Genomic DNA, 13,692 nt, shown 5'->3' on the forward strand with positions numbered 1-13,692 from the left:
GAGTTGTTTTCTCTCTAATCCTGGTAAAGAACATTAGGCAGCTGTGAAATGGATTCTAATGTATCTTTGACGGACTTCGAAGGTGTATTTGTGTTTTGGAAATGGTAAGCCGATACTTGATGGGTTCATAGATTCTGACATGGCCGGGTAATATTGATTTTAGGAAATCTACTTCGAGGTATTTGATGACATTTGCAGGGGAAATTGTGGCATGACAATCTGAATTACAAAAATGTGATGCTCTCTCAACTACCGAAACTGAATTTATTACCATTATGGAAGCTTGCAAAGACGAGCAATGGTTGAAGAAATTTTTACAATAATTGAGTTTGAAGCAATAGAGGTATGTGCTATATTATGATAGTCAAAGTGCTATTCATTTTAGTAAAAATTTCACTTTTCATTCGAAATTAAAACACATTTATGTAAGATACCATTGAATTCGTGATGTGTTATATTCGAAATTATTATAAATTGAAAAGATTTACACGGATGATAATATTTCGGATATATTGACTAAGATTTGTCGATAGACAAACATTTGAAATATCGAACTTTGACGGGTATGGTTGATAGTTTCATCTAAGTCAATAGGGTGAGAATTGTTAAGTATACCTCCTTAGTAGAGTATGAGACCTAATTAGTTTATAAAAAATATTTAATTTAATTTGATATTGATTATAATATATTTTTATACATTATATCTGAATTTTAAAAGTTCAATAGATATTTAATAATCTGTTTAAAAATAATTAAGACTTTAACAAAAAGCTCAAGAATTAAAAATATTTTTTTTTGGTATTGTTTTATCTTTTTGAAGGAATGTGACAGTGGCTAATGATTTTCGGTCAGATTGAACTTTAATGCTTGAGATATTTTTTTAATCAATTTATTCGGTGGTGGTTCTTGACGTGCGGCATGAACAAGAAAAAGCTTTGTTGTGCATTTGGCCTGGTAAAGTTTAAATTTGTGTCTTTAAATTTGTGCCTTTGGTTGTTGCTTTGAATTCAAGGGCCTGATCATTGTTACGGTTATGATTTGGGTTTATTATTTTTAGATCTTTTTTAATTCTATAATATTTGTTCATTTATTTTTGTGAGATTTTTCGTCTTAATTATTTGAAATTCACCTAAGCATGGCTTGTGAGACTATTTATGTCTCATTTGTAGTCATTTGAAAACTCTTAATTGATACTGGAATCAGGTTTCGGACCTGTGGACATACCTCACATTGAGGAAATCATGTAAAATTCTTGCATCGTTAATTTAATTTTTCAACATTAAATTTTATTTTCATTGATTGATTTACTTGTAAGAAATCATTATTTCCCTACCGGTAATTGTGACAAACACAAGAATAAGGATGATAAACCAATGCAAAATAAATGATTAATATAATTCAGAGCCCTTGAATTTTTACCCACAATTGAACGACTCCAACATATTACGCACAAGGCTTCATTGTAGAAATTCATCATGTTTTACTATGCCATTAAATAAAATAGAAAACAAATGAAAAAAAAAAAACAAAAAAAAAATTATAGTACTTAAAGAAAATCTGAAAGTGATGATACCAATTAACAAATGTTCGTAATGTCTCCCATTTTTATTGACTACTTCATTTTACATAATCTCTAATTTTGCAGCTCCATAATTAAGGACCAAAAACTTCGATTTTGGGATGTCCAAACACACCCTATCCAAGTGGCAGTGTAAATAATGCACTCGAGCCAGTCTACACTACAAGAATTTACACATTTGGCGACCACTTTTGCCGACCAAAAAAATTTTGGTCGCAAAAAAATGACATTTGGCGACCAAATATTAATTAGTCGCGAATGATCAATATTTTTGGTGACCAAATATGAGTTGGTCGCAGAAGGTCACATTTTGGCAACCAAAAATGAGTTAGTCGCAGAAATTGGTATGCTTTTCGCGACCAACTACAAATTTGGTCGCCAAAGGTTACATTTTGGCGACCAAAAAAATTTAGTCGCCAAATTTGTACTTTTAGCGACTAATATTTTAGTCGGCGTTGATTGAGATTTAGCGACTAAAAAAATTTGTTGCCGAAGGTACCTTTTTTGCGACTAATATGATGTTTTGGTCGCCAAAAGTGTTTGGGAGGGAAATTTCAAACAGGGAGGGGGGAAATGAAATTTTTTGGCGACAAAAAAAATTTGGTCGCCAAAGTAAAAACGACGTCGTTTTGTACCTGGAAAACAAAAAAAAAAAAAAAAAATTAAAAAAAAGCCCTGATCTCCTCTTTGTCTCCAACTCTCCCTCTGTGTATGTTCATCCGCTCTCTCCCTCTCTCTGTGTTCTCTCTCAATCGGTGCCCACTCTCTCGCTCACCGAAGTCCCTCACCACCGTTGCTCACGTCCGTCGCACATCGCCACCGCCGTAAATCGCCATCGCCAACTGTCTTTCTCTCACACAGATCCTCAGACCACACTCGACCGACGACCACACTGATCTCTCGTTGATCCTCATATCCTCAGACCACACTCGCCATCGCCCTCTGTTTCTCTCTCTCTCTCTCTCTATTCGGTCTCTTCTATGTGTCTCTGTCTTCTTGTCTCCCTCTGTGATTTGGGTTCAGGTGAGTGTTTGTCGCCTCTAAATCTGCAGAGGCAGAATGGTATCTGCAGAGGCAGCTCTTTGGCCCCTAAATCTCGCAAGGGCTTTCCGTCTCCCATCTCTCTGACAAAGAAAAACGAGTCGGTTGTGCAGACCCCCTTCGATCCTGGTACTCTCTCTCTATAATCTATCTATCTGTATATGTGATTGATTAGATCATATCTCTGTGTGAGTTAAATTACTCTTCCTCTGCCCTTTGTGTGCTGTGTTCATGTAATTCAGATTTAAAATCAAATTTGAAGAACTCTAATGGAAATTGTGTGTAGTGGGTATTTTGATTTGAAGCAATAGAACTCCAATTGAGTTACAAATTGAAAAGAATTCATTGGAAATTTGATATTCCCATAACTAAATTAACTAGGATGGGGCTCTTCCAAAAAAATTATCAATAGTCTTTAGCATTTTCATTTTCTGAGGCATCCAACCACAAAAATCCCCTATTTGGGGAGCTACAGCCTATATGGATCTGTTTAAATCAATTTATTCGATACTTCTATGATGGCCAATGGTTTCTGATATATTTCTTCTTCCGCTTTTTTTTTTTAAAAAAAATTTAATGAGTATACTTTTGGGTTTTGGTAACTTGACTGTTTGTTTCCAGTTGGCTTTTTTTTTTTTTTTTTGGAGTTAGTTTCCAGTTGTCATACTGCTATATTTCCAGTTTGTTTTCAGTTGACTGATATATATCAAAGTGAGGGTTTCCTGATATATTTCCAATTTTGCATATAAAAAGTGAGGGTTCAATGTGAACTATGCAAAGACTTTGAAATGTAGCATTTTATGTGACTGCAGATTTTAATGCAACATGTTTAGATTTTCTGATCAACTGCAGTGCCAACGAAATTTTCTGGTCCAGTGAAATAGTAGAATCTGTGAGAGAAGAATCATTTGAGTTTTGTGACAAAGATAAAGATAGTGAAGAAAGGGATAGAGTCGAAATGCTCTTGTGGAGGCAAATCGGGTAAACTTTCTTTAGGTGTTTGGATAATAATCCATTGTTTGTCTTTTCTTTTTCTCTAGGACTTCTGTTCTTCTCAAGAACATGTCTTCTTACATTTTCTTTCGACAGTCTTGAGAAGGAAAAGAAAATAAAGTCCTCTTCTTTGCCTCAATTGAGTAGATGTGAAGTTGGTTTGAAATTTATAAAGGATTTGTTTTTCAATTTGGTTGGTGAAATGTGAATTTTCACTACAGAGAACTCTTTCTCCTTGGGTTTTAAGCGAAACCGATAAGAAGTAGATTGGATTTCAATATATGTGTATATATACACATACACATATTCTGAAAACGATACTTGGGAATATGTAGGTGATTGAATTAGACTTCCTATAGCTAAAAAAAATTTGTAAAGCAACAAAAATGATTTTGACATAAGCTTAGATTACAGAGATTGCACAAAGGTTTTGTTTGGAATTAATGTTGCATGGCATTAATTAATGGTCAAGTAGTAGTTAGGCTAAGTGATTTAATAGGAATCAGATGAGATATCTGGATCAAAAAAATTTAAAAAAAAAGGAAAGAATCTAGTTGGAGGATGAAAACAAGTTGACTTAATCAAATTATTTATCCTAAACTGAAGATTAGGACAATATGGCTAGAAAGTGGGTCTTATCATCTAAATAATTTATTTATCTATTTATCACTAATCTTTTCTATAGAACAGATGAAATGGAGTTTATTTTTTTTTTGGTTACAGAAAGTGTGATTTACTTTTTTTAGGAGAAATTACAATAAAAAAAAAGTCAAGTTACTGAAAAGTGGGTGAATTTCCAGTTGACTAATATATTTCCAGTTTGTTTCCAGTTGACTAATATGGTTGAGTCTGCAAAGTCGGAAATATTTGACAGAGTAATTGATTGAGAATTGGGGTTTTAATAATTATATTTTTGCGTTCTCATCCAATTCAAGGAGGACTGTCTACATGCTTGTGCACACACACATTAGTCGTAATTTTCCACCTAACAAAAACCATAACAAAACAATTGGGTTTTGGGAGCAAATTTAGCAAGAATAGACAATTTGACTGAAAGAGAGCAGTGACATTGCAGCCCAACTCTATTTACAGTAACTGTAAAAACACTGCTAACTGTGCTATTGAACTGCTGTAAGGTTCTTTAATGGACAGCTCACTTGTCTTCTAAATTTTTATCATTATAGCTGTTATCATCATTATTTATACATGTAGACTCATTGCCTTTGTCTGTCTATGTGAAAATTCAGTGAGTCAAGCCTGTGTATAACAAAAATTATGGGGGTAAAGTAAAGAATCTTAACCAAAGATTGTGTTACTAGAATTATTTTTTGGTGTGCAAGAGTGAGAATGACTATTCCATGCCTAAAAGTTGTGTTTTATATCAGTTCTATGATGGATATTTTTCTTTCTTTTCCCCCTGAATTCTAAGTGATGAAACACAACGGATATGTGAAGGCTTTTTCAATTCTATTTGCAAGGACTTCTCTATTTGTTCTATTTTTAGAAAAGTTGTATTTTCAGGATTATAGTTCCATTATTTTAAAGGATTTGCACGTTTCCTTTTTTGCAGTTCTTTCGGCAGTTTCACGTGTTAAACTTAAATTCACAGGATTGTTATCATGCAATGATTTTTGAGTGGGTCTACAAACCCATAACACAACATCAGAATTTCGGAAAGTGCGAAGAGCAATAGTAAAGTAAGTTCCTTTGCTTATAAATAGCTTCTCAAATATGTTGTATTTTGGAATATCACATTTGTGCTTCCTACTTAGTTTCCTCTTTCTTTCTTTTTTTCCAGTAGATACGTTAATTTGATAAAACCTGAGAAAGTAGCGTACAATTTTTATCTCGATATTTTCTTCTTTGGTAAGAAATAAGAAAATATTGAAAGAGTATTCTTGCATTTATTTTAGCAATTATACTCTAGTAGTAGACAGGAACTAGATTTTCGAAATACATTGTAGAATTATCTTCTTTTCCATCAAATTAAATAAAATTGCTAGTGTACTAATGTTTCCTTAATTATCTTCTAAACATTAGTGCTTTCTCATGATATTCTACATCTCAATTTATCTCTTGGTTGTTGAGCACTTAGAAAGGATGAACTGCTTTAGGGCTATTTTTGGAAGTCTTGTCCTAGCTGATTCAATATTATTCCCTATAGAATCCTTTTCTAATCCCATCTTTAGGTTAGACCTGCCGAGGTATTGTAAGATGATTGCAAGTGATATTGGGAACATTGGGCAATTTCTATTCTTATGTTTTAGATAGTATTTTATATTTCTTGGTGAAGATTAGTGATCTTGTATTGGGACATCATATAATCATCTAATGTAGAGTTTAGAAGCTGCAACTATTTTGTATGTTTCGGATTATTTCTTTTTCGTCTTCTAACAGTTCAAAACTTAATTTGATCGTTGAAGGCAATATCGAGTTTTAATAACAATAAAATAAAGTAGCATCTATTCTAACAGTTTTCAACTGTTATAAGCTTGTGTTTGTGAAAGCTGCTTCTTGAATGTTGTTTAATTGCATTATACAGTGGCTGGTTGTCTCATCTCACGAACAGTTGTTGCTTGTTGTTCTTGATATGTGGGGGCTTCAACAGGTAAAGGAGAGATAAGAAAAATAAAGAGTCAGAAAGAAGAGAAGACAATTGAATTGGTGAGTGAGATTGCTGCTGGTTGCAGCGTGAGGAAGAAGGGGGAGGAGGAAAGAGAAAAGTAAAGAAAAAAATAGGGGGTAAAATTGTCATTGAACACTCTAAATTTATCATACACATTCAATCCCGCTCGTGTATTTGCCAATTTTGATGGAATTCGCCAATTTTGCACTCCAAGGTTGTGTACATTTTTAAATGTCATGGGGTAATATGTTTTTAGATTAAGCATAGGGGTTATAGTGTAACTAACCCTTGTTTTTATTGCTGAATAGCCACATCACATATCACGCTCCGAATTTTTTTGACTAGCTCTCTATACTTGATGGGAATTTGCTGTCTACCTTCTCATGAATTTATGCATTGTTCATGCTTTCCTTTTTATTTGTTTTCCCACAATTTATCATATCACTCACATGTGAGGTATGTTTATTAATGACCTTGTTTTCTGCTTGCAAAGATTGTATGCCATAAAATACAGCATGTGTTCTCTGTCTTTCTGGTTGTAGATCATTTTCTCATTTGTGCTATGTTAGTACAAAAATCCTTGCTAAGGACCTGCTTAGTAATTTATTTTGAGCTTGAGTTTTCATCAAAAATAATATTTTTCACATTTTTACTTTAAGGAGTATGTGTCCATGATATGTTCAAAGTTGCTGTCATTAAAGACAAAAGCCCAGCGGACCCTGGTTAGTTCTTCACCATCAGGACCTGCTTATACCGTTGAAAATTCTGCACATCAAGGTAGTTATTAAAATTGAGAAGGTGCTTTTATGTGTGGCAATAGGAAGTCTGTGCCTACTCCATCATCTCTTCTTATTTTATCATATACATGAATATTTCTTTCTCAATAAGCATTTTCATTTTCTCAAATTCGTTCTTGCCTTTTCCTTTATTTAATCTCAATTCTTCTCAATTTCAGAATAATCTCGGTCTGAATTCTGAAAACATTAAAATGTTTCAAGTGACCAAAGTTTTTAGTAGCAACATGTTAACTAAATGCTTCTTAACTTATTTTTTTCTCCTGGTTGTTTATGTAAATAGAATCTGACAGGCCTTTGGCCCAGCTGTATGATCAAGGACAATCACTCTCTAATCCATTGGCCAGTCATCCTGAAACATCTAAGCAGCTGTTATTCCAGGAATTTCAAAATTGTATTGCTTCTATTGTACAAAGTTCTGCCAATTCAACATTGACAGTGACTACTTCCACTAATTCTACTAGGATTCCCATGACCAGAGTTAACAAGAATCCAAACTTGGAGACGGCTATTTAACAGAGGCTGGTGCAGGGAAGGCAATGTGTGCTTCCGGTTGTTCCTCAACCAGACCAGCAGCATGTTCAGAATGGAGAGAAATATCCTTACAAGCAGAAATTAGAAGATCAGCATCTGAAGCAGAGCTTCAATCAGGGAAATATCATTCACTCTGACATGCAAACTGAGATCCAGCAAGGGGAACAGAAGCACATTATCTCATCACCATCACAGCAATCTGTCATTGTAGCATCTTCTGTTATGCAGCCTTCTGTGATGCAATCAGCCCCGGCAGAATCCAGAGTCTTCTGTTCAACTGCCAATGCAATCTGGATTACAGCAACATCCGTAGTCAATCTCCGAAAATAATAAATGTGTATTAGAATTTTTACAAATATTACTTTACATTTATTGTATATAATATTCGAGTATATATATATATGAGAATATAGGTTGCTAAAACATTGCAGGTATTTTATTTATTTATTTATTTTTTTTTTTTTGCGACGGTAAGAAGATGGTCGCTAATACATTATAGGTATTTTTTTAATTTTTTTGCGACGGCAAAACATTAGTCGCCATAAGTAGATTAGGCGGTCGCAAATAGTTTGCGACTGTTATTTTGCGGTCGCAAAAAGTATTTGCCACCCCCACATTCGCGACCCCTATTTGCAGTCGCATGGGCCGTCGCAAAAGGTCTTTTGCGACTGTTTTTTTATTATTTGCGACGGCTTGTAGCGGTCGCAAAAAGTACTTTTTTTAGTAGTGTAAGATATGTTGGGTTTTTACTTATGAAATGTATGATGAGGTACAACTTCATGGTTTGTTCTTTGAGATACTGTGATGCCTCTAATCGACAAGGGATATATATGACCTTTCAGGTGGATATAGCTTATGCTCCTTTTATTGAAAGATTTCAACCTTTCTTGTTGGATGTGAAGAATTATGATATCACAGCAGGCAGGCCAAAACTGGCAGCATGGATTGAGGTACAACTTAAATTTTTCCTTCTCCTTTGGCCTTATCTGTATCTAGAATTCCATAATAGTTATAAGTAGAGTAGGCAGGCCAAAACTTAAAATTTTCCATAATAGTTATAGTTATAAGACAGACCAAAACTGTCTTTTCTTTTTTGCTGAATTTTTATTCTTCCTTACCAATTAATTGGCTCTGTAATGACTTATAAAAAAATAATAATAAAAAATAAAAAAAATTGGTTCCGTAATTGTTAGTTTGTACTTCTTGTGTGATGGCAGGGGAAGCTTACATTTCACTCTAACAGTTTGATTCTCCTACCGATTATTTACTTGGTAATGGTTAGGATTACACATTATCTGGCAAAATGAGGTCTGATGGGACAACCCATTGCAGATGAGAAGATGCAGGGGTCCCAGTTTGTTAATTCTTCTGCACAAACTTCACCAGCATTGCTCAAAGACAGAACAGAGAGTAGGTCATTCCCAGATACAAATTCTGCAAATGATATGGCCTTTTCAATTGGAGGGTAAGAGAGATTCTATGTCCAGAATAATTCAATTACTCTTGATTCAATTACTCCAGAGATTGTAGGTCATTCCCAGATACAAATTACTCTTGTTACGTTGTCAATTTGGTCAATCAATTTGGTCTTTTACAATCTGTAGAAGGAGAATATGGAAAAGGCAATCTACATAGCAGACATTGAGATTTGAAAGTACTCCTGGTAAAATAGCACCTCGTCCACAAGATTCTAGAATTATGGTTTTTCATTGCATTTCTTGCTAGCTAGACATTCCTCATTAGGGTTACTTGCTACCAATGAAGTTCCAAATTAATAACTTAGATGTCTATGTTCCCTTGGAGAATCCCCATAGTTATTAGACATGATAAGAACTTCCCATGCTTAACAGTGATATAATTTTGGGTGGTACTATTTCCACTCTACTTTTGTCTCCGTTGTATAAAATTACAATAATATCCTTCAGTATTGACTAATCTTTCAAACATTTACAGGCATTTGTGCAAGTGTATCAAGGGTGTTATTGGAATTTTGTATAATTAATGAAAAACAAAAAGAGGGTGTATTTGTAGAAAAGTTTAGTGGGAATAGCAATACCCATAATTTTTCATTAGTCTATATAATTAATGTGATTGTTGTTTATGAAATTAAGATGATTTATGATCTTTTGATAGGGAACGTGGTATAGTATATATTCATGCTTCTATACGTAGACCATGTCCAAATATATATGGATGTAGCTAGCTAGGGAAGAGTTGAGAATGAAGTGTCCCTTGATTGATACAAATCATCCACCACATTGATGTGGAAAATTAGTGACTTTTGCTTGGATAGATTGCAAGCCAAACTTTGAAAATTATGTGCATATGATTTGTTTTATAAAAAAAGACCCATAATTGGGAAAATGAATTGAAAATGAGAAATGATTGATTATACTTAGCTTTAAGGGGAAGCAATATATGAGAGTGAGTTGCATTCATTTGGGCCCCCACCCTAAGAATATGAAACTAATTTAATCAGTAAGATAACAGATTGGGGCTTTGCCTTTAAAAGCATGGTTGGTTAAGTTATTAAGTCATGGATGGAATGTCTCTACCATATATAGACCCTTTATTCTGTCTCCTCATGCTTTCTTTCTACTGTTAATTTTGTTGACAAATTCATTTTGGCCACCCCTATCTCCGTCATTATTTAATAGTACAGTGTTATCATGAGATTGGGCTATACCTCTACTCCAAGATCTGAATTAGAAGGTATTGTATCTAAATTGTTTATTTTGGCCCCAATTCCTGGGTTTGGGAATTCTGTTGCTAGTGTGCCTCATGTTTTGAGCCTAAAAACAAATTGAGGTATAAATCCTCTCTCCCTCTCTTACTCATTCTCTGTCTGTCTCTCCCTCTCCCTCTCAATGTTTGTGTTCATGTTTTGTTTTTTTTTTGTTATCGTTGTTTTGCCTAAGGCAAGAAAGCAGACTCAGATTTGTACTGTTCCTTTGTTTTTGGGATGATGAAAATGCATTAAAAATTATTATTATCATCTAAGTTTTCTTGAATTATGTAGATGTATTTAGAATTTGTTCATTTACTTAATTAAATATAAGAGCCATCTTCTGGAATAGAAAAATAATGTTAATGGTGAAATCTGATCCGTTATTTGCTTTTTATTAAAAAAAATTGTGGGTACGTAAATCTTTGATAGATTATGGTGTTTGGAGGCATCCCTTGGTAAGAAATTCAAATCCACTTTCTCTTCTCTCTCAATTTCCCATCCTTCCCTTCAATTTTCTCAATTCACTGCTCTGTAGTCTGTAACACAAACCAGGATTAGGGTTTTTTATTTTTATTTTTATACTTGGAATGCAATTTGATAAGTTCTTGTTTTTCTTGTTTTGATTTCTTTTGATGGTGAAATTGTAAAGCTAGAGCTTTTCTTGAAATGATTTACTCTGTTTCATTAGGGTGGTCCTTTTGTCTATATACCTAGAAACCAAACTTTGAGAAATTTAGATGTTGTAATTTAAATGTCGCCGGAAGGGGTGAATTTAGGTGGTGATGGAGCAAAATACTTGTTTGCCATGGAGTACCATAGTAATGTCAGTACCTCTTTCTATCTCTAGGTTTCACTATCTTCAAGGCAGACTTCAGGTTCTTCCTTGTCCCCAAAGTTTGAGAGGGAATGATAAGATATCTGAGTCATGTGTAGCTACAGCTGAGCCATGTGTAACATACTAGCAGCCATGTGTAGCACAGCAGCAGCCATGGCTAGCTACAGAGCTACAGAGCAACTCTAGCTGCAGCTCCAACCTCAGCTCATTGCAGCAGTCTTAGTCATCCACACAGCAGCTACAGCTGCAGCTCCAGCTTCAGCTCAATGCAGCCTTCTCAGATCCAGCTATTTGTCTGTTAGAACTATGGTTAGTTAACTGTAAGAAAGTGTGGTTGGATTAGGTAGGTAGTAGTTACATTGCATCAGATGTATATATAATGAACTAGAACCCTCTGGGTTTGTTAATGAATGAAATAAAGCTTAGTTTCTTTATCAGCACCCTCATCACATCCTTGTAGGCGAATTAAGGAGTGTCAGTTATGGGTCTGTTACATTTCTCTAATAAAAATTACATTGAGTCAATCTTAGGGAAATGTGTCCAAAATTCCTAGTCTATTCTCTTCTTTCCCTTTCTTGGCAATTGTAGCTAGTTTATCTCCCATATTAGTTTCAATAAAAACAGTGTGGGTAAAAATTTACACCACACATGCTGTGAGAGAAATATTTTCTTTCTAGATTTGGGTTATGATATATAATAATAAAGATGAATATCTCAAGATCTCAACCTACAAAGCCGAGGTTACAATCTATCCGGTCATATCGTTGACCCAAGGGCACTGATGCTGAACTTAGCAACAATTTTGTGGAGAATGATCAATAACACAAATATTTACGTCTTTTTATTTAAAATTTATTTTCTCACTTTTTTAGATGAAAATTATTATTAGATATTTAAATTTAATTTTTAATATATTTTGGAATCAAATTGATATTTTGAGTACCTAAAATCAGTTGTTGAAATCCTCAATTTTCTCTTGTGCGTTTTGCTGTTCCTCTTGAAATGGATACCTCCACAATATTCTCAAATATTTTAATTCTATTATGATGTCAGTAGACTTGTGAAAATGATAATGTCCAATCCAAGAAATTGGAATCCTTGCCATGATTTATATAGGAAAAAAATGTGTTGTATGGACTTTAACAATTTGCTGCTAAACAACCCGTAATTTACCTCTGCTAAGTAGTTAAAACCATATTGTGGTGTTGAGGCTTAACTTTAGTCGACAAGTTCTTATGGTGCTGCAACTTTGCTCCAGTCTGGCACTCTTAAAATTTGTCAAACTTTAGAGTTGAAAATCATTTGACGAATAGGGGCAATCTTGACAACATCCAACTAAAGATAGGAACGAAATTGTTAAAATGTACAAATTAGTACCCACCTGATTTTTTGAGAATTGGTGAACTTGGTGAAGGGAATTATTTGTCCAATTTATTGACAATATGGATAGGAAGATAGGAAGATAGGAAGATAGGAGTTATTGACAATATGGAGTTATTGACAATATGTCCAATTATTTGTCCAACTAAAGATAGGAAGATAGGAGTTATTGACAATATGGATCAATTTCAGTTGCCGTGTTTGGTTTCTGCTGTGTGGCACTATATTGGATCTGGAATGGTGGCTCGTCCAATTTATTCTATAGACATAAGAATGCTATTGTTTTATTTACAATTTGATAATGGTAGTCATTTTAATTTGCTAATGTGACCTTTGCTTTTCATGGACATTTTTCATTATTTGTCCAATTTTAACTGACATTATTTCTCTTTTTCTTTGGTACAGATGGATGAACTCGTGCACAAAGCTAAATTATACAGGACAAATTGGACTTTTTGAGTTTTTGGAAGGATTATATATTTTTGTATAGATGTATATGGAAAATATTAGGTAGACTAGTAGTTATATTTTTGGATACACTACTAGTTATATTTTTGGATGGGTGTGTATAGAAAATATTTGGTAGACTACTAGTTATATTTTTGGGTTGATGTACATGGATAAAAATTTAAAACATAATAACAAGTACTTGTTATGTGTTAAATTTTTATGCTAGATGAAATATGTAGTTTCGAATTATTTGTGGATGTAAACTTATAATAGTTGCTGACTTTAATTAAACAGGTTCAGAAATGGTTGATATATATATTTTGTTGAATGTTGATGATTCAATTTATTTGTTGGTTTGAATGATTTCTTCTGTTTACAGATTATATTGAATAAATTGGATGAATTATTATAAATTACAGGTTTATTTTGTTGGATATTGGCGACCAAAATTTGGTTATGTTTTTATAGTTTTGGCGACCAATTGATTAGTTGTGAAATGTCACAATTGGCGACCAAACAAATTTTCGTCACAGAATGTCACAATTGGCGACCAATTGATTAGTCGCGAAATGTCACAATTGGCGACCAAACAAATTTGGGTCGCAAAATGTCACAATTGGCGACCAAATTTTTTGGTTGCGAAATGTCACAATAGGCGACCAAAAAAATATTGGTCACAGAATGTTACAATTGGCGACCAATTTTTTTGGTCGCGAAATGTTACAATTCGCG

At 33.9% G+C, this 13,692-nt stretch overlaps 1 long non-coding RNA gene across 6 annotated transcripts; it reads left to right on the forward strand.

The window, feature by feature from the left end:
* The first annotated feature begins 2,297 nt into the window (after nucleotides 1-2,297).
* Nucleotides 2,298-13,302, forward strand: LOC114281135 (uncharacterized). Of its 6 annotated transcripts, none has more exons than XR_014340222.1 (8): nucleotides 2,298-2,749; nucleotides 3,433-3,601; nucleotides 5,184-5,310; nucleotides 6,222-6,355; nucleotides 6,899-7,016; nucleotides 7,317-8,517; nucleotides 8,785-9,032; nucleotides 12,916-13,302. It is a non-coding gene; the product is annotated as an uncharacterized LOC114281135 (long non-coding RNA). The 6 variants fall into 6 exon arrangements; XR_014340225.1 differs by having other exon boundaries at nucleotides 8,850-9,032; XR_014340226.1 differs by having other exon boundaries at nucleotides 8,900-9,032.
* The last annotated feature ends 390 nt before the right edge of the window (nucleotides 13,303-13,692 follow it).

This window comes from Camellia sinensis, chromosome 9 (assembly GCF_055761805.1).
Source record: "Camellia sinensis isolate YWXY chromosome 9, ASM5576180v1, whole genome shotgun sequence".
Taxonomy (NCBI): Eukaryota; Viridiplantae; Streptophyta; class Magnoliopsida; order Ericales; family Theaceae; genus Camellia; species Camellia sinensis.